This window comes from Gymnogyps californianus, chromosome 6, assembly GCF_018139145.2.
Source record: "Gymnogyps californianus isolate 813 chromosome 6, ASM1813914v2, whole genome shotgun sequence".
In the NCBI taxonomy this organism is placed as follows: Eukaryota; Metazoa; Chordata; class Aves; order Accipitriformes; family Cathartidae; genus Gymnogyps; species Gymnogyps californianus.
In genome coordinates this window covers 23826882-23851881 of record NC_059476.1, presented here as the reverse complement: position 1 = coordinate 23851881, position 25000 = coordinate 23826882, and the positions used below count along the sequence as shown (strand labels likewise).

Here is a 25000-nt window from a genome sequence, read left to right as displayed (position 1 = left end):
ATACAGAGGAAAATATAGAAGAACTTGAGTCTGGTGTTTTGGTTTCAGACATTTGAGAGCCTTAAGACTGAGTTTGCTCGTTACATTCGGTCTTCCTGGCCATCTCTGTGAAAAACATGAGAGATACCATGCTGAGTTAGACCGAGAATCTGCTTAGCCCAGTTTCTTATTCTGGTGGTAATCAGTGAGAGGGTGCTCTCTTTTTGGCATTCTCCTCCAGCTCACGCATTTTACATTTCTGAATCTTTTAACTTTTGCCACCCGTTATTTTCATTGGTTGCTCCCCAGAATCACTTCATTTTTCAGCTTTATGGGGTTCTCTCCTCCTCCTTGCCCTCAATTTTATAGCAGGGTTGTAGGTGGTCAGTCTTTTAGGCTTATACCTGTTGCTACCAGGATTCATGTATTTGGATTTAATATCATACCTCCTTTATTGTCTTTCTGTCTTGGTAGACTGGTAGTTGACGACAGGGAGAATGGTTAATAAAGGAAGGAACTTTGCTTGGTGCCTCTCTCTGGTTGCCTCATTTAAGATTTGTTCAAGTCGACTTATTCTTTGTTTCCAACAATTAATTGGTAATTAGTTGTCTTTGTTTTCATGGCTTTTTATTTGTTCGGTGTTGGTTTTTTGTTATGTGGTCTTTTTGCTTGGTGTGGGGTTTATTGTTTTTTGTTTGGTGGGGTTTTTTTTAATTTGTTTTGGCTTGGGTTTTTGGGGAAGGGCTTTTGGCTAGGATCACATCGTTTCTATCAGTCAAGCAGTGTCAACGGTGGCCTAAAGAAAATGCGTAGAGGAAGATTATGAAAAAACAAGGCATGTCTAAGATGTGTCTTCCCACGTTTGTTTTTTATCTTTCTGATTGTCAGTAGTTTAGGGGTATCCTGAACTGGATGTAGATAATAATCTGTCATTGCCTCTGATCTACCTGTCCTGCGTTAATAAGTCTAGTCTTTTTGAACCAAATTGTATTTTGACATAGATAGCATGCTGTGGTAGGGAATTCCACAATTTATGTGATTTCTAGTAAATTTGTATCTCTATATTTGTTCTTAAACCTGTTATGTCATAATTTCTTTGCTTTCCAGATTATAGTATTGTGAAATAATGCATAATCACTTGTGATATAAAGGCCTCTATTGCAGTCCCCTTGTTCCCTTCCTAACTACTACTCTTCTTGTCTTCTTTTGCTGTATCTTTTACAGTTCTACCTTAATATTTCAGGGATGTGGTGGCAGGCATTATATATGAGTCAAGCTTTAGAAGCACAATGGATTTATGCATATAATACCTGTTAATTTTATGTGCCCCAGGAAGATCTCAGTGAAGTCTGTGTACAGGACCATGTGGTCTACAGTCCTTGATACACACAAATTTTTTTAGCACTTTTATCCAAAGTATTTGACTGCAGCTTTGGTCTTTGTGGGGGAGGTTAGCCCTTGCTGGGAGTATATTTGTGTTTAATGATCCCATTGTGTTCTATGCAGTTGCACAGCTTTCTAGGTTGCTTGTGGAAGGTGTTTTTAATGAGACGGTATGTTGTCTAACTTCTGTCTTTGCCCTGGCTCTAGATTAATTCTTGCTGTGCCCAATTAAGCAGGGATAACAAACATCTGTGTCTGCAGAAGTAATAATGTTGGCAAAAGTTGCGTGTACTCAGTAAAATATAAGTGTGTTTTTAAACGGCGCTATGGACATGATCTAATTCTTTAAAATTTAATCAGTTTAAACTTTGCAGTTTCAAGTAGCCAATTTTTAAATTGCAAAGCTGTTGACCGATCAAAGAGGAAGTAAATATAAAGGAGCGCAGGCTGGCAGGCTCAGTTTATTGGTAAATTCTTAAGAAAGGAATACGCACAACTTTTTTGCTTCAATAATGTCTTTAGGTTTAGCTTATCCATTAAAATAGTAACCGTTGGTGGGTTGATACTATGGAAAAGATGACAGCACTTAAAATTTTAGAGGAATGAGAACTGGGCCACTACAGTATAAGTTTCCACTTGGTATTTATTACATCAGCCTCCATTCCAGCCTTCCTTGTCAAATCGTATGTAGCTGTTAGCCAGGCTTAAATGTGTTGGAATCAGGGTCAGCTGCTTTATATGGCACCACTCCCTTGCTTGTTGTGATGGATGTCCAGAAACAAGGCTTCCTCTGACAAGCAAGGGGCTGAGGATTTATTTCTTATCTTTGCTACATAAGCAGGCAGTATTCCTTTTACTGTTTGAAATGTCAAATTAATCTAGGTGAACTCAGTTCTCAGCATGTTTTTCACCTTTTGTTTTTTTACCAGAATTCTGTTTTGAGTCTTTCAGTCCAGAGATTTCAACAAATTTGCTTTGGCATGGTATCATAAGTAGCCAGAATGGATGGGCACAGAGGCTTGGCTTGTCGGAGGATGTTAGCGTAGAACTGGGAATAGAATTTGGGTGTTCTGGCTGTTCCAGCGCTGTCACATCCCCAGTTTGGTGAGAAGAGGAACCAGATCTTGTACTGTCTGTTTTCTTACAGAAATAGTTCTAAAATCTGTTAACTTCTACTGGGGGGGGAAGTTCTTGGAGGATATGCCAAGTAGCATAATGAAACTACATTACAATGAATTCTTATGAGTTAGCAGATGATTTTGCTAATGTAACTTGTGTGCGTATCTATACACAAGAGAGAGAAATTAGCTTTAATTCAGAAGCTCACCTGCATAGTTCAGTCTTTCTCTGGACATAGCTTAATCAGCAGTAATTATTTCTTGTTATGGGTCCTGACCATATAGACAGCATGCAACTGAGCTTGCAACTAAAACTAAGCATAAACAAGCACTGTTAATACAGACTGTACTAACCATTCAAATTATGTTAGAGAATTGTTAAACTAAATATGTATTTGGATTGAATTCCAGTGTGGTTGTGAATAGAGCACAGAAGCTAATCACGTAGCAGATAGCGTGCTAGATATAAGACAGCTCTTACTTCTTTCCAAGTTTAAAGGTAATATTAGGAGCCTGCGTCAATGTCATTTTTTGTATCGATGGAAATAGCTGTGACATATGAAGCAGCAGTGCAAATCACATCTGCAAGGTGATGTGCCTCTTACCATGTTGATTTTCCTAAACACACAGTTCTTGAGCTCTGAGTTGAAATGATTATGTTATGGGAGCTGTAGTAATTAATCTGCCTCATGTAAAAGAAAATCAAACACAGTTGTTGTTTAATGTCTCTTTCAACATATACCGAATGCCAGCCCACTTCAAATTGGCCAGTAAAATGCTATCTAATAGTGATTAGTACTAGTGTTCAGTGTTGCTTAGAGGATCAATAAAAAGAACAGTAACATTTGTAACATTCTTACTAGTTTCCAAAACATTTTTTAAAGTGTGCAGATAGCAAACAGCAAACAAACAAACAAAACTCCCAAAATCCCACCAGGTGAAGCCTCAATATTTGTCCTTGTAAATTACTTTGCCTCATCAGGAAAAATGTGGCAAGCTGTAAATTAGTGATTGAGCAGTTGCAACGTAAATTTTCTTTTGTTAGCATATTGTCTGAGATTTCCCTTGAGTGTATGAAGTTAATTTAGTAGTGGTTTATACTAACATGTTTTGCTTCTCAGGGAAATTGGACTAGAAGTGCATTAGTCAGTTAATGCAGTTCAGCTGATGGCCGGTATCTTGTTAAGTCATGATAAATCAGTGTTTTAGCCTCTTCCTTCTGTGGTGGACAAAGCAGGATAAGTCTGGAATGGTACTTTTTATTTCTTCAAAAACATTAGTATTTGTACTATTAACTAGATAAAGTCGGATACTCTGCAAAAGCTAAGTATTAATTTACCATCTTAACCTACACAAGTAGTATTTTCATTCTTTTTCTTCTAATGTTAAACTTCTTAGATTTTGCTCTGCTATTTATAAAGCATTGTCATAAAATTATACAATGTCTCAGATGAATTTTGGATAATCTTAGGGGAACTAATTAATTTTTAAGATACTTTTGCATCCTAACTATTGATTTTTATTAATTTACAATTGTATTACAGTATCCTACTTCTTTTGGTCTCTGGTATTTATGGTGAGTTGAAATTTTTCAATAAAGAGAAGGGCTAGAAGGCTATGAGTATGCTTAGTGTACGCAGAAGATAATGAACAGTTTTCAGTTTTATGTAATCATTGTATAATTCTTGTGAAAAGGAAATAAACAATTTGGGTGCATGGTGAATACCCTACGCTACACTTAAGAAAACTTAGTTATCTGGCAAAAATAAGCAGAGCTGCACTACAGCTGCTGATGTCTTTAAACTTTTTTTCTTCCTGTTCTTTGTTGCTATTTTACAGTAATGAAATCAAACATTTACATCTTAAACTGTCACGTATACATGTACTATAATAAGAGTCTATTATTACATAGTTTAATTTTGGGCAATGACAGCAAGTAACTAACATTTCGAAATGTAACAGTGCAACAATGTAGGAATGTACAGAGGGGTCGCTGGTTTTGTGCACTGTGCTATCAGAGCAAATACACTGCAAGAGCCAGAGTATCTGCAGAATCATCTGTGTCAGGCTTAATGCTGTTTTTTATCTGCAATCCCTTATTCAGTATATGTGCATGAGTATGTGAACAAAGTACGCGCCCCCCCCCCCCCGCAACTCTATCTGCCTAGCTGAGTGTACAGAGACAGATTTCATAATTGACACAGAAGTGACGCTAATATGCTGCAAACGATCTGCTAATTGGTCTTCTCTAGCTGGTGTGATTGCAAGTCTGGATTGCAGAGCTCTGGTTCTGTTCGCGTTACTGTCTTATTGTGGATCTCCTCCGTATAGCCGTTGAACTAGAAATGGCCACCCCATTTAGAAGTACCCCTTCCTTCTCCCGGGGCGTTGTCTTGACCTTTCCGGGAGGGCTGCACAGCCTGCAGGCAGCACTGGAGCACGGCTGCCCGCTGAGCTGCCCTCACTGCGGTGTGCTTCTAGCTGCCAGTATATGCGTGGCTCTGTAATGTGGGGTTTTTGATAGGCGGCACAATTTTGTAAGATGTACTTGAAGTAAGTACTATGAAAATATCCTCAAAACATTAGCAGAAGAGGAGTGTAAGTGAGCAGCAGTTAGCACAAGAAGGAAATAAAAAGCACAGAGGACATATAAGATGGATGGCAAATCTGAAGCAAGCCTTTTGCATACTTCTTAGTACTTGGGTAGGTTATTTATTAGGCTGGACCTGATGAAATTCATCCTGTGACATGTTGAAGGAAAACAAAAAAGTGATGGAAGCTATCTCTGTACCACTAGCTGCTATTTGAGATGCTGGAAGCCTTGAAAATGAAAAGGAGAGGTGGGGGGAAAGGAGCCAGGAAATTATAGACCATTCCTCTCATCTTCCACATTTTGAACAAATTCTTGCACGAAGTATAAGCCTCTGGGAGACAACAACAACGTGAGTCATAACCACCACGAATTTAGGAAGAGTAAATAGTCATGCCAGTTTAATTTCCTTCTGTAACATGATAATAAGGCCTGTGAATTGACAAGAAAAGTGTGAATGTTAGTATTTTCATGTTAGTGGGTTCTTTGGCACTGTTTCATGCGGTAATCTTACAAACAAGTGAAGAAACATGGCCTGAAAGAAACTATTGTAGAGTAGGAGCAAGACTCATTGGATGACTGTGCCTAGTGGGTGGTTATAAATGATTGTCTGTCAAAATGAAATGGTTGTATTGAATGTGGATCCGCCACGGTCTGTTGGGTCTGTACTCATTCTGCTTCACTTCAATCTTTGTGTTAATGACCTTGATGATAGAATAGAGTGTCCTTACAAAATCGATTCACTAAAAATGCCCCCAAAACTTGAAGGGAATGTATATACATAGGATACCAGTTTAAGAGCACAAAATTATTTTGAGAAAATTGAGAAAATCTTAGGAGATAAATAGGGACAGACTGAAGTTCTACACTTAACAGAAATCGTGAAGTACACAAATACAGGGTAGGGAACAAGTAATTAGGTGATAATTCTCCAGAATTCCTGATGTTGTAAAAGGGCAAACATTGTATCAGGAGGAATAAAAATATGAGTATAGGCTGTAAAACATACAGAACAATCTTTTTTTATCTACGGGTAAGTCCTCAGTTGAAGTGTTGCATCTGGTTAGGGCAAATTCCCCAAGAAAATACAGCTCAGCTGAACAGGGGCTGGGAGAAGTGTAATCAAATAATCTGAGGTCTAGAAAATGGTCCTAATAGACTGAAATAATTTGAACCGGGGAGATGGAGGAGCGTGCAAGCCCCAAAAAGAGAACTGGAAGGCATAATTTTGTGTGTGTGTGTGTGTATGTAGTAGGCTATTTCAAGAAGGTAGGAAGTTGTCAAGTGTAAGGCCCATCCATGAAAGGCAGGGCAAGACAAGTGATCTTAAATTGTTGCAAAAAATGCAGATCAGATCTTGGACCAGGAACAGAGGACCAGTTCCTGAGGTAACTGACTGTTGTTTCTCATAAGGCATTTTTTAAATTTAGCTGTATTTTGAATGACAACATTATTTTAAGACTGATGAACAGTACGTATAGACTTTTTGGAATATTACTGATTAAAAAATGAACAGTTTGTACATGGAGACAATTTACCTTGAGACAGTATCCATTAGACAAAATGATGATGCAGACAGCCTCCGTATTGGCAGTCCTTCCACTTCTAATGTCCTCTAACTCAGTAGCCTTCATCTTGTTTTTGTTGGTACCTCACTACATAAGTACTAGGTATGCCATACAAGATTTTCAGCTTGCTTTTCCTATTGACAGGCCCTTGACAGGCCTGTCAGTAGTCAACTTTTATTTTTTTCCTCAATTTTATAGTGACTTCAGTTGTCAGTCCAGCACTTTGGGGACTCAACATATTATTAACATAAGAAAAAAAGGAGTGTACTGTTGGTAATTGTTTTGTTTATAAAATCTTTCCCAATTTCCATTGTGTATTTCTCCACTGAGAAATGATTGCAAGCCTCAGTTACCTGAGGCTGTGACATGTGTTGTTAGCATACTTCAAGTCCTTATTTGCATTGTTATACCCTAGAACACATGTCTTTAATCATCACAGTTGGAAATTACCTTGCTTAGCAATTTTAGTTTCTATTTTCTCAAAGAGAAATAAGTGATTTTATGAGTCAAAGCCAACAGCCTGTGTACAGTGTAGCCAGCCAAACCTGACTTCTGCACCTGAGAGTGGAATTTGTCACAGCTTCAAGCACTTTTTAATGGGGCTTTTTGTTTAAGTAAATGTGAAGGGGATTCCATCATTTCGGTATTCCTTCTAGTAACTTCTTGTGAACTGCTTCCAATTTACATTTTTGCCTTTTTTTTTTTTTTCTTTTAATTCTTTCTTTCTTTATTACTTCTTTGCCCTTTTGAGATGTTTATGTGAGGGAACCTGGAAGTTCTGACAGCTGGACAAGAGGACAGCCTTTAGACGCAGGGCAGATGTCTGATGTGGAAACTTTAAGGGTCCAACATCCTACAGGGAAACGTTCTGGAGCTTTTAAGAGGTGGAGTCTTTCTGCATATCACAGAAAGGATCAGGGTGATTTGAAAGATATGTTTGTTATTGGTTTGAATATGAGGGGATGATTTGAACTCCTCTCTTCTGCTTGATCACTGGTTGCTCTTACCCTACTATTTTGCTTCTCCATCCTACAGTGAATTTGGGCTCAGTGCTGTAAAGTTTAATGTTTTTCCTTCATCACGTACCTTGCTTTCCTAGCTGGATGGTCGTGTTCATATTATCTGTAAGGGACGTTATTGCTGATATTGATTATTTAAATGTTGATCATTAGCTTTCAAATTTCCAGACAAAGACATGTGGGAGAAGTTACAGGTTTGTGCTTGTTCAGGCTCTGGTCGTATTTAAATGGTATTCTTTTTGACCATCAGAGCCAGAAGTTCTTGGTTTTAAATTGAAAATTTGGAGCTACCTGTATGAATCTAGCAGATGATATAGATATTTGGAATAAAGAGGAGGACCCTTACTGTAGAGGAAGGCAAAGTAACACAGTTTATTGCCGATGAATACTCAGTGATAAAATAATCTTTGAAAAATATGCCAAAAATGCTAAGTCCCTGAGAGAATGCCAATAGCATGTGCCACTGGAATTGGAAGGATGAGACTACTATGTAGGAGGAATGTATAATAAAGACATGCCATAGTATAGAAGTTGCAAGATGTTGCAACCTCATCAACCAGCTCTAAGTGGTACTGATGCTTCTGGGTGTACGAGGCAAAAACAGCATTTGGTGCGATTCAAATGATCTGAGAATGCCTAGGGTTTGGGAGTGCTACGATGCTGCCAAGCTGAGTGCTGAGCTCATGCCATCCCTCCAGGTTACGGCAATAGAGCTGCTTTTCCCCTGTGTGGCTGGGTAGCAATGAAATCTACAGCAGCAGAGGGCTGTTGGTCAATGGATAATTTCATGTTGTATCTTACCTATTGTTTTTGAAAGCCATAACTAGATCAGAAAACTCATGGCTTTGTTTTTTCTTAAAGAGCTAGAATGTGGATGCCTTAAATAATTTAGTTTTTCATGGAATTGGACTTCTACCTTGCTTAGCTGCACTTGAAAATCTACTGAGGAAGCACAGACCACCTGTCTTATTGTTTATGTTGCATCATGTTGCACTTTCTGTGCTTGACTTAATGAAGATAATAATAAACTTACTGTTGACCAACAAAAGTTACTTGTGCCTTGCTTTATTCAGTAAAGGAAGGATGCCTCTCACCGTGGAATGTTAAGTGTGGTGTTATGAAGACTCTGTTAGCAGAATTACAATCCCAACTTGTGATTTAGTGATGTCTCAAAGTCTAAAGTTTGAGTAGTAGGTTTCAGTTCTGACGGAAGTGGAGGAAGGTTCATGCTTAACACAGCACTGGGTGCTGATGCACTTCCAAAATGGGATGTGGCTCATCTTTATTGTAGGATCATTGTTGTTTGAAAATATCGTAGGTGACTGATGTGAAAAATGAAGGCTAACAAGTCAGTCCTTCTTCTAGTCCTTTCTGCTTTCTTGAGCACAGACCACCATGCTAAACTGTACTACTGTGTTACTCTTCAGCAGTATTTCAATGCAAGGTTTTTTATGTGCTTAAACATGGACTATGAGACGGATACACCCACTTTCACTGTAAAGTGGAGTTTGAACTGTCTCCTTGCAATAGAAGTAAATGAAGTCTGTCTTATGTCAGAAACTTAGTAGCTAAGTGCTCTTAAATGATGTTGAATTTATTTAGGCTACTGAGATTTGGAAAAAAATCCAGTGATCTTTACATAAAATAAGGTTTAGAAGTGATTTTGTTGTGAATTCACTGTGCAACAGAACTGCGCTGTAATTTCAATTATTAAGTCTTGAATATTCAACCTTGTCAGTGGATAGCTATGTTGGATTATAATATGTGTAAATATGTTGGTTTAATTTAATAGTTGGTTCTAGGGGAAGGCAACAGGAAGGCAACACAATAGTCTGGATAAGCAATAGCGCTGCAAACATGCTACAGACAATAGTCGATCTGTCAGCTGTGAAGAGCCGACTTCCAGGCTCCAACTGAAGTTGCATAGCTGTCTCTGTAAGGGTGGGAGCTCAGTGATCAAAAGGGCACCAAACAGGATGGATAACAACCAACCGAGGGATTTTTTTTTTAATGTGACATTTTAAAGTGATTAAAATTATTTTTATTGAGGGAAAAGTGTACTTGAGTGTATTTAAATTTCACATTTAATACTATCAATAATTAAGATAATCTGTTCTAAATATACTTTAAAATAAAATCCCACTGCTTGTTTGCCACTAAAATTTTAACAAATGAGATGCTGAATCGAAACTAGCACTAATGAACTGACAAGCTAGCTTTTGACAGTGTGGTTTTTTTAATTATAGTGTAGATATAACTGTTTTGATTGTTCCACACTGTTTCGCAGTTTAGAATGAAAGATGAAAAAGCAAGAAACTTTATCTTTTAATGTTTGAGTAATAGCCAAGAGAGCTGAGAGGATGAGATCCCTTAGTTCTAAAAGTGTTTGGCATTGGTGCTTACCATCAATATCAATTTAATTCAGATTACTCTAAAACCTTTTTTTAAAGTAGTTAAAATAATGTCATTTAACTTCTGTCCATGTGCAGTTTGAGATTAGTATGAATGTGAAATTCTATTTTAGAAAATATGCCATATCACATTCACCATTTTCTGAAAGATAGTCCTGATTATTTAGTATAGTAATCTTAGGTAACTAATCTCAGTAAACCAGAAACACAGATCTTACAAATACTCAGAAAATGTGGAAATAAATAAGGGTCTAAACATGAAGAAAATGTTTTTAGACATATGAATGCCTAAAAATGTCAGGGGAAAAAAAAAGGAATAGCCTCTATAGGGGAAAATGAGAGTTGAATGTAATTCAGGTATTTTAATAAATGTATCTTTTACAGTATCTTCCTTATTACCAAAGCAAGAAGCAAAATTTTGTGTATGAGGCTATAATGTATTGTGTTAAAGCATAACTCAGCCTGTTCCTATATGTAAACCAGAATGCTGTCTCTCATCGTCTGCTCTGAATGCTGCACTTTCAAAGGCCAACACTGTTTTTGATGAGTGCTGGTATAATTGATGGTGGAAGACATGCATAGAAACAAATAAAAAGGGGGACTTTTGCAGAATCAAATAATTGTTTGGAAGTATCTGTAGAAGGTTAAGTAAAACCTTTATGATATTAGTTGGACAATGAGTGACGCTTTCCTCTCTTATGATTTCATCTTTGATATCTAAAAGTAAGAACTATCACTGAAAGCATAGATGAGAATTGGGAAAGTAAGTATCATTAGTTGATGTTTTACAGATGAGGAATTGGAGGAGACAGAGATGAATTGATTTGTATGAAGTTGCCCTGAAAGTTGGAGGACATGGCGATTAATCCCGGTAGACGGTCTAGACTGGTGGCTTTATGCTTTCACAGTAGTGAAAGAAATAAAAAGTGCCTGCATGGCTGCAGCTTGAGAATTCCCAGCAACCTCCTCGAGGTTTAAGTGAGGCTGATGTGTTTTCATGACTTGGGTATATGGCAATACAATGTTTTCTGTATGGCTTAGATATAAATAGGAAGCATGACACAGTATAGGAACTACCATGTTTCTGTTCAAATTTGCTTCTTGAATAGGAAATTTTAGTGTTCATATCTTCCATTTAATTCTTCGGTCTTCCACATTTAATGTTATTTGCCCAGGTGAGTGGAAGTGATGCAGATACTGATTTAAACGTTTCTTGTCCTCCAGCACATTTCCTTAGTAGAGAGGATCTCTGAGCAGTGTAAGAGGACAACTGATTTTGATTAGGGAAGAGGATAGTGATAACTGTTTGATTTGTCCCAGTTACATTTTGAGTGTGTCTCATTTGCCAGGCGTTGATGGTACAAACTAAACGGTTATCAGTTTTGTGCAACGTTAAGTTGGTTGGTTTCTTCTGGCAGAAATACAGTATCTAATGTTGAAGTAGTTGTTGTTCTATATCTGGTTCTGTATGTGCCCCTGAGAATGGGAAAGTCTCCCTTCCCCAATGGGCAAACTGGAACTGCGTGTTTGGGGTGAAAGAGGAAAGTTGTGGCCTTCAGGTGCTTAAGAACTGCTGCCACTTGGATTCATGGATGGCAAGCGTGCCAGAGAGGTACATCCTGTTGTGGCCACGGCCGCTTCATAAAAAGAGCTGTGGAAAGAAGGGGAAAAGGTTGGAAGTATGCTGCTAAAATTCACCAGGAGAGTGGTTTGCTTACCCAAATTATTTACATAAGCAGCACCCCCGAGATAACATTTTTCGGGGAGGAGGGCAGCAAGCGTCCGGCAGCGCTGGAGGGAGAGGCCCTGGCGCCGAGGGCAGAGCGCGGCTGAAGGGTCTCTTCACGTTTCCAACAGGTGGGAGAGAGGTGTTGAAAGGCCTCGGGCAGCACACACGTGGCCCTGTGCTTCCAGCCTCCGCCCTTGGGGCAAGCTGACGGGCTCTGGGTGTTACCTGAGCGCGGCCATCTTCGTAACTGCCCGCTCCTGGCTGGCGACCTTCCCCGTGGTGGCTGGGGAGGGGCGCCTCACCGCCCCGGCCCCGCCGCTGCCCCTTTAAGGCCCGACCTGCCCGGGGATCAGGTGCGCGGCCGGAGCGGTGACGTCATGGTGCCGGAGGCGGGGTCCTGGCGCCCGCTCCCACTCCCGCGCTGTCCGCGCCGCGGGACGGGGCAGCGGCGGCCGCGCTCCCCGGGCGGGCCCGGCCTGCGGGTGAGCGTGCCGGGGCCCCGCGGCCGCGGGAGGGGGGCGGGCGCGTCGAGAGGTGTCGGTGCGGAGCGCGGCCCTGAGAGCGCGGCGGGAGCGGGCGGGACGGGGAGCGGCGGGTGGGCAAGGCGTGTTAAATGCAGCTGGATCCCGGTGCCGGGAGAGCGGGGGGAAGGCTTCTCAATGCGGGTCGGCTGCAGCAGGTGTCGGCTTGTTTTGTGTTGTGCTGGCTGCTGTATAAGCAGATGAAAGGTTTTCGCCTTCAGCAAACTAGACTGGAAAAATGTGCTGGGTGCAGGATGTTTGATTATTTGCAAACATAATTTTTAGCTTTTTTTGTATAGGCATACATAATGTTATACGTTTCATTTGTATTTACTTGTTTAAACTGTTGATGAGATAGTAAATGAACACCACATACTGCCGTAGTTGTTTCTCTTTCTCATGGTGGTGAATTGTGCTGTGTACCTACTGTCCTTGGTAGAAGGTGCTATGTTAAATTTAACTCATCATACTTGGGTAAATCAAGGCAGTTCAAAACACCGGGGTTTGGAGTACAGGAGGGATGTAAGGTGTCTTACAGCTGCTCTCCCTCCCTGGCCAATGGGAAGATTATAGCCCACCTGCATGGAGAAGAGTAATGACCATGCCCTTTGCCAGTTAAGTGGGAATGTGCAAGCCCATATGGAATTTATGCCACTGAAATCTCCATATGCACAGGAATTGCATTTGCTAGTTCTGATGAAGAAAGGCAAAGTATCGATTATGGCTTTGGTTGTGGGTTTGGTGGGGGTTGTTTGTTTGTTTGTTTGTTTTTTAAGATAAGGGTAGAGGAGACATTGAAACTTTTCTTTGAACATTCATTTAATCTCCATGATAAATAGACTTTTATATTTGCAGTTCTAATTTGTGGCCTAATGTGTTCACTTTTCACCAGATAAGTTAAAATTGGCAGAAATAAATAATGGAAAAAAATTCCCTGCTCAAGGGAATTATCACATGAAGATAAAGTTGGCAGGAGGGCCTCTGTCATTTTCTGGGTAGCAGAAGGATGTGACAAAGTAAAGCAAGGCTTTATCAGGCTTGACTCTTGACTAGAGGAAGGTCTCTTTGGTGTTCTTATGCTAAAAATGTAGGCTAAGACTTCCCTTTGAAGGCTTGAATTGGAAAGGCCCATCTCTACCACATCTAATTTCTGCATTAGATTCCGAAACACATTTAGTGTCTAAATCTACAGAGCAGGATTCTGGAGTAACTCCTCATTAAAATAACGAAAAATACTTTTATGTATGGCCATACGTATTTGTTACGATATGTGCTATTTTTAGTTTTGAATGCACACCTATGAATCCGCCTTTCTGCAGGTTTCTTTTATCTATTGCCTTGATAGTGTTTCAATCTAATCAGTATGCAATGGATGATGTTTTTACTCTCTAAATTTAGCTGCTGATGTTCATACACTGCTTGGTATTCTGTATTGCTCTTTGTAGTGGGCATCCTGCATGGATAGATGGGCCACAATGGCCTTTGTCCTGGAATGTGCATCATCCCAGTTGACTTATATTAACAGTGGGCTTTTTAAAGGGGTGAAGTATGTTAATCTAGCATGGTTTAAGATCAATGGAGTCTTTATATTTAGGTATATTAATGTATACTTGTGCTTTGTGTGTGCCTCACACCTGGGCGAGAGGAACCTCTGAGTGAATGTCACATTACTATAGTGTTTGATTAGTACTATTTTTTTGCATACTTATGCAGAGAGTACCGGTGTTCTGTCAGAAGCAGATTTGTAGTCCAAAGGGGTGATGGAGCTTTAGGACGCCACACTAAGGTGAACAAGTAAGTAATCCAGGACATAGTAGGATTAGGCTACAGGGTGAAATCCGGTCAATTACTTTTCTACCTGAAAATCTCTTTAACTGTTAAGTATATTTTTTCATTAGAGCACCTATTACTGTGACGGATGTGACTTTCCATAGATTTTTGGCAAGTGGCTCATTGTTTCCTCTGGAAGTCATCAGCTATTTCTTACTCTCCTTGTTGGTATTTTAGAATCTTAAGCCAATTTCATTTCACTGGCTGTGAAACAAACAATAACCCTCATAATGTGTGATTGTATATACTATTGAAAAAGTCACTGCATTTTAAGCATCTGTAACAGCTTTTGTAGGTGCATGCAGTTTTAGGAAATAGTGGCTGTTCTAATGAAATGATTAGAAAACATTTCAAGGTGGAAAGAAAGATAACCTATGAAATGCTGTTACTTCCCTTCTTTCTAATGGCAGATTTTCATAGAGGATTTACTTTCATGAATTGCAAATTAAAATTTGTTTTAAAATACTGATCCCCCCCAGTGATTGGGGTGATTCCTGGAATCACCTGTGTCACTGGCTTTTGTTTTCAGCTCTTCAATGTTGTGGTATGGATTTAAATGCTCTTGGGAGTTCTATGCTATACATCCTGGCTGCATGTCAGTCTGCCAAGGTTCAGTCATAAGACAAACACTAAAAATAAGACACAATGGAAAATAATTAGTGCAGGAAATTTAAAATGGCGTAAGATAAAATTTTATGAGTCTCATTACCTTCTCTGTAACTGTGGCTTTGTGATCTTGTTTTCTCTGTTGTTAAATTAAGTGATACAAAAGTAAACTAATAAAGCCGAGGAACTAGAATATCAACGGGACAAATGAATATAGGTGGGGAGAACTTTGTAAACTTGCTTTCATTTTGGTTTCACACTGATGTAAGTTAGTTTCCAAAGTGAATCTTCCACCTCCAACCTGTCATCTCCTTTTTTATGTCAGATAAGAGCCTGAAAAGCATTGGTTTTATTTGATGCAGGCAGATGAAGCAATCTTGCATAATCTTCTTTCTCAAGACTTTTTGCAAGCCTTTCGTCAAGGACCACAGCATTGCTAAGATCCTGATGTATCAAGGTTTACAGGTTGGGTGCCATAATCTAGGGTCACAAAATTATGTAAGTTCTTGATGACACTGGGAAAAGTGGATATGGATTTATCACTCCAGTTACGCTGGTCCATTGCCATGTGCGTGCTTTACATAGGAAAAATTATTTTCTGATTCCCAACTTAGTCAAACTGTAAATTAATTCCTGAAAGTCTCAGGGTCATATTTAAACCACAGGAAATTCCTTTTCCTACAGGGAAACAAATTTTGTGCCATGCCTTTTAAGGGCATAAAACGGTGTGTGTGTCTGCCCCACGTGCACAGGTGACAAGATACTTGTCTGTGGCTTTGGACATGGCATGGCATCGCATCACACTCATTCAAAGAATGTGCTCATGCTTTGACCAAGAAATTTAATTTAGTGCTTAGTTTGATTAACAGGCATCTATAACCTGGTGTCTTGTAGTCAAGAAGACCTTTTACTATCTCTTTTTGGTAGGATATTTATAAAACATTCTTTTGGCTTTGGTCCACATACTGAGGTGGAAGTCACAAAAAGCAGAATGGATTAAATGCAGTGCACTGTGTTTTGCAGTCACTGGGAATAAGTATGCAATAGAATTGTTTTTCTTGGTTTTGTTTTGGTTTTAGGAGTATAGTAGCAAGAAGAAATGCAGTTATTTGTGGGGGTACCTCTTTGATAAAGAGTGGTATTTTGGCTCCTGCTTGTGTTTGGTAACCTTTAAACCCTGGCTGTTTTGTAGACTCCCAGACCTCCCAGTGCTGCACGTAAAACTAGTTCGAAGCACTGGGTTAGAGTTCCTAGATGTAAAAAGTCAAACTGTTAGCAGGATATGTTCATAATGATGTGCTCAGGTTACTAAGGCTTTGTTTTTCTCCCAGTATGTTTGGGTTTGTTTTGTTTTTTTTTTTATTTTGAGTCATCTGCCAAAAGGAAGACTGGTTTCAATGAGGAGCGCTCTGCCTTATAGTACATACACATAAGAAAGAAGACAGACAGCTTTTTTCAGTTATGTGGAAAATATTGAGTGTGTATACGAACAGTTTGTATATACAAACTTTTTACTCTTAAAGTTGTAAATGGGCCAGATTCATCTGTCAAACCATAAGGTTTGGAAATGGAATTATGGCGATAGTGCTCTTGATAGCCGAGTACTGGACTTTATATACTAAGGAATCCTTTCTACTTCACTGCCTCTAAGCCTATTTTTAAAGCTCGTTTAAATTTTAGTTTAGACTACAGGCCATGGCTTCTCAAATAATTTCACTGGTACTACCACCCCAAGCCACCCCACACAGAAAATACTTGTGGGGCTATGTAGGGAACATTGAGGAACAGATCTGACTTCAAACTACCCTGGCCTGTCTTTCCACCCGATTGCTGTTTATCCTGACCAGGTTGTCTCTGTGGCCACAGGAATGCTTGTGTTGCCATATTGGAAAGGGTTGTGCAAGGATGAGAATGAGCAGATGGGAGGCTGGTGGAAAGCGGTGGGCATTAAAAACTCTGGCCTCACATTAGCTGGTCTCTGAATAGTCTTGAAAAGTATTTCTGATTCTCTGTTGATAACTACCAAAACAACAGTATGTTTGGTTATTCTTTAGAAATATTGAGAAATGACAAAAAAAGCTGTTTGCTGATCTTGTAATTTACAAGCTACTTGAATAGCCCTAGGTAACCTGATTTTAGTAAAAGAATAGCTCGGATGGTAAGGGAGAAAGCAGTATTGATTTTTATCAGTTTTCATTATATGTGTCCATTCAGCTTTAAGGCTGTGTCCACCCTACCGAAGGAAGCTGTGCTGACAAAGTGAAATCAAGATTTTGCTGTGCTTTCCTCCCCTCCCCTTCCCCCCCCCCCCCCCGACAGTACTTAAACAGTTGTCTTGCCATGTGGAGAAGGTCAGCTGAGTACAGCATATGTGTTTGCCTAATATGTTTGAACACATTGCCCTAAAGTTTGTTAGACTGTTGTTAGATTTTTTTTTTTTTTTGGTTGGCTTTTTTCCCTCCTCTTGAAAAACGCACTGCTGATGCGGGAACATGAGCTTCTCTTCCTCAACCCGCCCTCTCCACACCCCAGAAAAGAAACTGTTGATGGTCACTGCTTTGTATCCACTTCACAGAATTAACTTTTTTGACCTCACAGGTTTTCAATGAAGGGGGCAAACATCTGTTTTCAGACTTCTTAAAAGTCCAGGGAATGCATAGTGTAAATTAAAAGCCACTGTCCTAGAAGAATGCACTTACTTAAAACAAAGAGGCTAGAAAAGATTAACTGGGGGTTTTAATTTGCAGCAGTTGTTTTGAACTGATCTTTCCTGCAGTGCAGTGTGATGTTAACCTAATGCAGATTCACTGTGGCTGCTTCAGGAAAGGGCTGGGCGGGTTGCTGGGTCTCAGCTGGGTGCTCCTGCTCTCTCCTTGCTTGGCCGTGTGGTTTGTCTGCTTCTCGGTTGAAGTGGCTCATGCAACTGGATCGCAGCTCAACGCGATACTAGGAAGCAGTGGGAGCGTGAGGCTAGGGAAAGTAAACAGACTGACACAGTCTGGCGTTTCCCACAGTTAAATGAAACCACACCTTTAGTCCATGTTACCGATTGCCACACAGGCATCTGACTGCAGATGGAAGGGCAGCTTTGTTATCTGGGTAAGACAATCTAACTTCAGGCCACTGTCAAGAGGCATTGCTCACCAGGCCTGCTTTTCTGAATCCTGAGTGAGCTAGCTGGTGAAAAAAACCTGTCATTTTTATTTCCATTGGTCAAGTTGTTTTTTGCTGGCTTACCGCCCTATACTAGCTCATTTTGCAGACTGCCCAGTGTTAGCATAAGGGGAGCAGAAGTGGCACGTGATGGTGAATAGATCCACCCTGGTAGCAGCTGTCAGGTTGGCATAGCTGTATCATAAAACACACTGTAAGTTACCTGTGCAAGGAATTAGTGCATCTGCACGGTGTCTTGGCTTTGGTGGTAAAGCTCATAGAAGAAGCTGCTGTAACTACTATTTCTCTGCTCCTGTAGTTTGCTGGTCTGTGTTGTACCAATTAAAACCGCTTATTGCAGGACTGCTCTGTATTCTGAATAACTGAAATTGTAAAAGTAGCCCCCTTCATACTTTTATTTTCGGGTTATTTTTAACCCAGATTCTTTTCATGATGCAATTTGTAATGTGGTCCTACACAGGCTGCCATCTGCAGAACAGAGCATCAGATGAGAACAGGAACGAGTAATCTGTGAAAGGTGGGCAGGAACTTCTGCAACCAGCTTCTTCGTTGAAGGCAGTCAAGAAACTACATCTTTACCACATAGCACTTATTCCTGACAAACTTCTCCATGTAGACAAACTTATGGTATTTAAACTATACTAAATGTGCTGACATTTACAGCTCTATGAGTAGGAGTGCTGTGGTGGAAAATTATTCGAAGGTGAAGGGAAGGGCTAGCATAGCCTTTGCTGGGTAGGAAGCTACATGATCTGCAATGGCAGAAGGAAGCTGAAATCATATGACTCTGCAGACATTGGGAAAAGAACTGTTTTCAGTATTGAAAGAATGATTATTGCAGCTCTCTGTCATCTATACTTTGTTCCTTGGAAAATTTTTTTAACTTATATTTTGTCATTTTCTTAGACAATCTCTCTTGCCAACCATGAACGTATGCTGTAGGCATACATGCTTCTAATAGATAGGGTTGTCTGCAAACACATTTGCTTCTCAGATTGCTGATCTCTGAACCAAAGCAGAAAAGCAAGGAAGGGGGGGAGAGAGATTCTGGGCTTGTTTCTGTTGCTTTATCTTGCCTGGTTTTTCCTGCCTCATTTCAGTCTGAGGCAGCTATGTGGATGGCTGTATAATTGCTAGCATTGCTATCAGGTCCTGGTAGCCCTAGGCGCTGCAGTACTTGACCAGAGCTGTTTGAGGGTTGCTGTACTGTCCTAATTTAGGTGAAATGTTAGAAGAGTGGAAATACTCCGGTTTTTTTCTTCCTGTTCTGTGCAAAATGTGGTAATTGCTCTGAATTCTTTCTTAGTTTGGTGGCAGTGAGTCAGATGCTTAGCTGGTGTGTTTGGCAAAGCTCTCTTTTGTAAGCGCAGCAGTGCTGTTGTGCTTTGGCTGGGGACGTGTCGCCTTGCTTCTGTTCAGGGCATGGAGCCTTGCTTGCTGTCTGAACTGTTTGACCATCAGTAGCGGGGAGTGAAATCTTGTTTTCTGTCTGATGCAGAGGGATTTGTTTTAGTAGTAAAACACTTACGTGACCTTTGCTGCTGTATGATTTTAATTTTAGGTGTGATGGAAGCAGAACTGATCTTGCTTTAAAGAGAGCTTCTAGAAATAATTTTCATGCTTTCTTCACGCACTGAAGTATTGAAGAACTGGATATTGTTCAGACAAGTAACTGTTAGTCGCCACTATCCACATGCTGAGGGACTGTGTAAAATGCTGTCAAAGCAGGTATTTGAAAATGTCCACAATTTGATCCACGCTTCTAGCAGTTACTCAAGTATGTGTGGTCACCTGAAGCATTTTAGCAAAAAGCTGAGAAAGAGTTCTGAAATGATGGAAACTGAGGCTGAAACAAATAGGAATTTGTAAACATCAGTACTACAAAACTCTTGGTATTACTGACTTAGGTGCTCCTGCCATTTTGTAAGCGTTGGCCCACACCACCTCAGCAAGGAAATCAGTGGAGTCATGGGAGCATCTATGTGGTCTTTGTGTCTGAGGAGGAAAGGCGAATGCTTTGTCCTTTGGAATGAGGAGGAGGAAGGGAGCGTAGAGACTAGTGTTTTCTCTGCAAGGGTGCTTGCCGACCTCAGGTCATTGAGACGTGGACATAATGCCACTTCAACAAGTGGAATTGCTAACTCTTGGTAAGACTTGAACGGATATTTGAAAGGAAACCTGCAGATCCAAGTAATGGTGCGAGACACCTGGAAGACTCGGTCACTCTTTCTATATGATAAAAATGAGGATTGACATATTGCTTTTGCCTAGAAAAGGTCTGCGTTGGTGTTGCAAACTGTGCTTTTAAGTGGTTTGGCTTCCTTGAAACAAGCTGTTTGAGGAAAGAGTGCTACAGAGTTAACATGCTGTTTTAACCACACACAGCTGTGGAGCAGGTTTTGAGCCCAGCATGGTTACTGAACATTGTACTGTTTTTTGTTCACAATTATGCCACTATTAGTACACTTTAGAAAATTATTTTATTTGAAATTTGCACACATAAATCTAAATCTTAAAAGAAGGTATGTAGAAGCATCATGAGGTAGAACACTGCTTAGAGTGTTGTGCCTTTGCTATATTTTTTCTTTTCTTGTTGTAACTCCTATTTTTGTCTCGCCAAAACTCTATCATTATGGGAAGACATAGTTAAAACTTGGCTCAGCCCCTTCTATCCTGCAAGACTGGATTGTTCTTAAGGCAAACCGATTTAATTGTATTCCAACTGCTTCCTTTTTGCATTGTTTGTTTCTATTAGGTAAATGGTCCCGGTGGGGATAGTATCTTCAATACCTTGTATGGTCCAAAGTGTTACTATATTTCAATCTGATTCTGTTTGTTAGCATTATATTGTGCTAGGACAGAAAGACAATGTTGTGTATTGTTTTTTGTAACATAACCAAAGTTTTCCTTAAAGTTATTTTGGTCTTGGATATAGACTAACTTTCCCTGTCTGTGCTATGAATGTGACCATGTTAGAAGAACAAATTGATGCTGAATGCAGATGGCACCAGTGTCCTGGAGCTGTACTGTAAGAGAGTCTGAGAATAATCATGTAGTAATGCTGCTTCTGAGCTTATGGGAGGTTTTGGGGGTAGGAAGCTGTTTTTCTGAACAAACTTCTTTTTTCCTTGATCGGTATCGCTGGCTTTGAACCACAGGGGATGGTTCCAGGAATTGTCCTGCAATAATTGTTCTTTGAAAAAACACTTTTAAATTTGCATTGCAATCACGGGGCTCTAAACTGAGGGATCAAAACTGAAGCCATCTTTTGAGTCCTTTGCATTTTTTTCTGTTAAATGGCTACATGTCACTCCTGGTTATCAATCCCTCCTATGAGAAAACATCCTTCATGTTTAACTAAGTTTGCAGGAACCTCGCCAGTTCACTTGTCGCACTGAGGGGAGCTCTGCCTTGCACAGACAGGCTGCTGCTGTAAAATGAAGTCATCCCTTATAGCCCTGTCTCTCGCTCCTCTGCCCCCAATCGGGTCTCTTTCATAAAAGGATTTGGAAAACCTTCCTCCCTCTTGCCTGGCCCTGTTTCTGAAGGGAATTGTTGGTAAGCGGGGCTGGGCCTCTGGCCTTATCTCTGCTGTCAGAGCTGCCTGCCTGGTAGGTGGCAGCGGGGGCAAAGCTTTTCAAATGAGACTTTCCTGTGCTGAGGGAGGCCCTTGTTTTCTTGTTTTAACAGCTTCCTATTGTTTGAAACAGCAGGTTGTCCCCTCCCACGCTATTCTAGCTCTTTCCTCCTCCCTTAAATAATTTTTCCATGAAAGTATTACTCAGAGCAGTTACTCTAGCAGTGAGTCCTCTGAGAGTTTTCCCAACCTGCTCTGATCTCCAGCTTCTGTTGGTTGCAATACCAGTGTGGAGTTCGTGCGATAGAAAGTGGCTTCTGAAGGTAGGTCTTTCTGATTTTTAAATCTGTTGTTTTAATTCAGTGTCACCACCACTGTGACATGACTGTGTTTTTGATTGAATCCAAGTTATCACAGGAATTCTCTCCTATATATGGTACGGAAAGATAGAAAATACTGCTTTTTAATGTGGATTGTCTTTGTTTCTAAGATGCAAAGAAAGAGTATTGCTTCAGTTTGTTAATAGTTTGCTTTTCAATATTCTAGTCCTGCTGTCTAGTGGTGTTTCATATGCGTACATTTTATTTACGTTCTGCTACCTGTGTGAAAGGCACTCACTAAGCCATAAGCTGCCTCTGGTCCACCATATCATAGCTTCTTCTAACTAATAGTATCCATGATAATTTTGAAGATAAAGCCAGTCAGAATCTGTTCTCACTTTAACGTTTGTCACAGCTGGAAGGGATGTTGGCAGTTCGTTTCCCATCCTTGTTACTTTACAGTATAACTTACCTAGTGAGAAGCTCTCAGGACTGCTTTTTTGATAATTTAGATGCGGTTTTGCTTCCCTCTGCTTGTTGAATTCTGTGTTAGAAAGTTGATAATGAAATGAGGAATTAAATATATGTAGAGCTTTTCTATTATTTTAATGTGTTGATTTGTGAAAGTCAACTTGCTTTGGCTGGTTTCCTGATCCCCTGCCTTCTGTCCCTTGTTTCCAAAATAAAGAGTAATTATTCTGTGAATTTTGGAAGTCTACCACTACTATGCCATACTTCTCACTGCTTCAGCTTAGCATGAAGTACTTCTTTGTTTAAATTTGTAGATTTGGAAAAAAACACAAACTATTTTCATACATTTGGTGATACTAGGCAGAGGTTTTAATTCCACAACATGGTAAATCCGGTTCTAGAGTTTGTCACCGGAAGGGGGGGGGGGAATAATCTATGTATCATTTCCACTGCTCATCATTCAGTATAATAAACATTCTGCCTGTTCAAAAGCATTCCAAATTTTTTTTGAAGGAATAACTTCTTTGCAATCGCAGTGTGTTTTAGGCTGCCTGAGAGATTGATCGTAGTCTGCTGAGGCAGGGCTCAGCTGATCCACACCTGGAAGAGGAAGTCCCGCTCTCCTTGCCCTGGCTATAATTTCTTGATGAGTTGATTCAGGTTACTAAACCAGTAGGAAATAAAGCAAGCCCCTCTCCTCCCCTCTTCCTATCCCCCCAAAAGTGCTAATTTTGTGAGCTGAATTTGCTCCTGTGAGTCAAAGGGCAGAGGTGTTAACTGCCCGCCCCAGAGCACTGGGGTGGAGAGAGGGGAGTGCCCTCTTCCCTACTCTGGTGGCTGTGAGATTTTGGGTTCATTTATTCATATAAAAAGGTCACTCTCAGACATTGCCTGTCTGAGACGATAGGTCCTTCTTCTAGTACATTGTACTTGGTGGGAGTTAGAGAAGCCTTAGGCTTTTTTTTTTTTTTTTTTTAAACTGGCAGTTCAAGAAACCTCTTGCTTTTCTTTGACAAACAGAGAAGCGTTGCGGTGGACATACAGGGGTTTACGTGTTTTCTGAAGTTGTTTATTTATAATGTAGTTACGCCTATAGGTTACGGCAGTAATCTCAGAGTTTTAGGTGTCTTAAAAACCCAAACAGGCTGACTCCAGGTTAGAGAGTTCCCCGTCTAAGGCCAGAGAAACATGACAAACAGCCAGAGGAGCGAAGGAAGCAGACTGTGGTGGCTGTCATGATGAACAATAGTTTTGGCACACCTGCTGCCTTGCTGCTGAGCTTCTCCGTGCTTGGCAGGAAAGGAGTGATTTGGAGGATAACCAGATAGTTTTGTAGATGTTTTTGGTACGTTTCCATCTTCTCTGAGGGAGAAACAACAGAAGCACTTGCTTTAAAATGTAACAAACGGCTGGTGAAGGCTGGCACCACCAACTTTTGGGGCAGGATTTAATAATGCACTTAAAAATGGGCAAGTCAATATTTTGCTAGACCTGAGGGCCCTTAGAAGTGAGAAGTGAATGCAGGGAGACTGATGTACCACAGGAAGGGAGAATAGTGGGAATATAGTCAAAGCAATGTGTTAGAGAAGATATGCTCATACTACCCTTCTGAATAGATATAAACATATCTATATACTTTGATTCAAGAAAAAGAGTTTTTCTAGTCATCAAGAAGCAAAATGAAGAGAGCTAGAACAAATGCATTTGTAGGAAGGTTTTGCAGTACGACACAGTTTTTGACTCCACCAAGAGCCAAGTGATGTTAATCAGTTGCTGTTTCTCCTGGGAGTTGTCACGGATGTAAGCTGCGAGACAAGATTACTTCTTCCAAAGAATAGTGTGTCACAGCCATGTCATTTCATCCATTTTCCATTTGCGTCTTTTCGGGTTCTGATGTTTTGGATCATAATAATAGTCTTTTTAACTGATGTATTAATACGTATGAAATTCCGCAAGTTTTCTCTAAGTTTCTCATGTACTCAATTCCAGAACAGGATGTGCGTTACTATTGCTGTCCTAATTGGTGAGTACCTGGGTCACCAGAGTATATTGGAATTGGAGAACTTCGGCGGACTGGGAAAAAAATGAGAATTCTAAAAAGCCAGAAAAACTTCCTTCTAGTCTAGCAAAGGAGATACATCTAACACTGTACATTTTGGCTCAAGCTCAGAGCGGTTTAGCTTCAAATAGAGTGACTTCAGTCCCGATTGACCAGAAATGTAAGATTTTTCCAGGGCAGCCACTTGATTGCACGTGTACACACACACACGTGTATGATTTATTTTATTTTCTTAATCACAGAGGAAGGATGCATAGACTTTTAATCTGGATAGAATATTCTTATTTTTTCCTGTCTCCCTTACAGGTGCGTATAAGGAAGTGTTACATGTTGTAATGCTGGTTAAGCAATGGATAATAATAATAATAATAGTAACAGTGTGTCTGAATGCTTTCTTCTAGTATTGAAGGAACATTTTGTAATTGATTTCTCAACAAAGCATTTATTGTGGTGTAACATGGTGACTGAAAATACCATCATGGTGTGGTAACCCTTCTTGATAAGGATAGCTTTTACAGATGTTGCTTTCCCAGATGTCAGGTGATTGTTCCTTGAAGGCTGCTTATTCTGAGGGAGAGGACTTTTAAACAGGACAGTGTTTGGTTTTGTCCTTTTATTGCCTTGCTGGTGTTCTGGATCTGCATC

The 25000-nt window shown here is 40.2% G+C and overlaps 1 protein-coding gene across 1 annotated transcript in view; it reads left to right on the top strand.

The window, feature by feature from the left end:
• Nucleotides 1-12247: 12247 nt before the first annotated feature.
• Nucleotides 12248-25000, top strand: part of USP54 (ubiquitin specific peptidase 54) — an 81566-nt gene continuing 68813 nt past the window's right edge. Inside the window, exon 1 of the mRNA XM_050898696.1 lies at nt 12248-12279. The gene's annotated coding sequence lies outside the window, so the exon portion shown is untranslated. The remainder of the gene's footprint in view (nt 12280-25000) is intronic.